The sequence below is a fragment of the Chamaea fasciata genome, unplaced genomic scaffold, assembly GCF_029207755.1.
Source record: "Chamaea fasciata isolate MVZ Bird 193981 ecotype frontalis unplaced genomic scaffold, bChaFas1.0.hap1 SCAF_4, whole genome shotgun sequence".
NCBI classification, from domain to species: Eukaryota; Metazoa; Chordata; class Aves; order Passeriformes; family Sylviidae; genus Chamaea; species Chamaea fasciata.
The window spans coordinates 81822951-81825017 of record NW_027094089.1 but is presented as its reverse complement, the minus strand read 5'-3'; the positions used below and the strand labels follow the sequence as shown (position 1 = coordinate 81825017).

At 53.5% G+C, this 2067-nt stretch overlaps 1 long non-coding RNA gene across 1 annotated transcript; it reads left to right on the top strand.

The window, feature by feature from the left end:
- The first annotated feature begins 261 nt into the window (after window positions 1–261).
- LOC136289013 (uncharacterized) lies at window positions 262–1740 on the top strand. Its single transcript, XR_010720694.1, has 2 exons — window positions 262–769; window positions 1470–1740. It is a non-coding gene; the product is annotated as an uncharacterized lncRNA (long non-coding RNA).
- The last annotated feature ends 327 nt before the right edge of the window (window positions 1741–2067 follow it).

The window sequence follows — 2067 nt, the reverse complement described above, 5'->3', positions numbered from 1 at the left end:
GGAGGAGGCACCCTGAGCAGAACAGGGGCACCTCTGACCCCCGGAGGGTTCTGGCGGAGCTCCCCAAACGCCACGAGGTGTCTGTGTGCTGAAGACGCTGCTGAGGGCTCGGTCATGTCTGCAAAGCGTCTGGGGATGTGCTTGGCAGCATTGCCATCTTTGGGAAAGGCCACGGGAAAGCCACTGCCAAGGAACAGTGTGGCCAAGAATCAGCTGCCAGAAATTCCGTCCCCAGCAGACAGTCTGCTCGGAGTGCTCCAGCGAGACAAAGCAAATCCGCGCTGGTGCCTTAGACTGCTGGGCCCAGCCCCACCTTGAAGCCACTGAAAAGAGGGGACAAACCCCCCTCCAGGAACAGTAAACCCAGCGAGCAAGAGGGAAGCACCCTGACACTAAAAGATCCTTTGCTTTCACTGTCAGACTAAGAGGACTCCAACCTCCCTCCCCCGTCCTGGCTGGGCAATTTGACAGAAGCTTTGCATCTGAAGTTCTGCCACTGGGACAAAAGTATTTCAAAACAAGACTGAAGAACGAAAAGGCCAAAACAGGGACAGGGCACGGCCAGGACCTCACATTCCACCGGCTGCAAGGCTCATGTATGAGCGGGGACAACCCTCTTCCCAGGGCTGCACTGTGATTTCTTGCGATGACATTTTCCGTACCACGTGAGAGCAGCCTTCCTCCATCCCCACCTGCTCCAGTTCAGCCAATTACCACTTAATGTCCTCCATCTGTACAATGGGAGCGCTGGTACTTCCTGACCCCACAGGTATGCGTGTGTGCCTGCATGTGTGAAGATAAATATATTAAGGATTGGGAGGCATTCAGGCCCCGGGCCAGTGGGAGCCATATAAGTGCCAAGGAGACTAAGACAAATGAGGGCCATATAAATAGGTGGCTGGAGAGCTGCAGCCCTCAGGCTCAGGCAAGAAAGGGGCAGGGGCAGAGACAAACCGTGGGAAAGAGCCCAGTTTGAAGTGCCTGACAGAGCAGGCGAGTGCCAAGGGTGCGTGGAGCAAACCCCTGCTCCTCAGCCTGCGAGCTGTGCTGACACCCCCGCCACCCGCAGGCAGCCCATGGAGGAAGAGGAAGGGCTGTCAAAGTAAGCCCAGCTTTAGAGCAGCAGCTGATAAGGGAGCCCGGTGACACGCAGGAGCCCTGCCATGGCTTCTGGAGAGGTGGCAGAGGTGTAAAATGGCTTTGGCTCCCAGCACAGACACGTCCTGGGCTCTCCTGGCACTGCCCCCAGCCCTTGATGCAGACAGTTTAGGCAGGGAAGCAAGGATTGAGCAAGCAGAGGTGTCCCCACTCAGTCCATGACACACGGACAGTCACCCGGGGCAGATCCACCCCCTACCTGCTTCTGCATCCCCAAAACTGGGTGGACTTCAGTCTCCAGCTTCTGTCAATCCTGCTGCGAAATGCACTTTACAAAGTGTCATAAATCATAAAACGCATCTCCCCCTCAGATCCACTGCCTCTTCTGCAGCTACTGAGGAGGAAAAAAGGCACCTGGGAGAAATCTGGCCCACAAAGGTTCACAAAAGACTGCACACAGCGCCTTACTGGCAAAGAAAGAAAAAAGAACAGAGGAGGTAGAGACTGTAAGAGGTTAGAGGGAAAAGCGGCAATATCCTTTGAGAGCTCCCTGAGCTTTTCTGCCTGGTAAGCTTTGGGGATCTCTCTCAGCTTTCAAGAAGAAGGCAGCAGCGTTTTTCAGGAAAAAAAAAAAAAAAATAACATCGAAGGGACACAGATCCTAACCATCAATATAAGTTATAAAGAAAACAGGATGATTTTGCCACAGTGGGTCTGCAAAACATCTCCCAAGACTCCAGCTGGTGAAGCCAGGGCAGACCAAGAGGATGTGCTCTCCATTTCTTCACTGGGACACCCATACACTGCTAAAGCAACACCTCTTCTCGGCTTTATTATTTAACTTTTTTTAAGGCAGTACCCAGAGGCCCTCCCAGACCCATAATAAGGTGCAAAACACACAGACAGTTCCACCCCCAGAGATATTTAAAGGCAAACCGCAGAGCACAGCAAGGGAAAGGGAACAGGCAG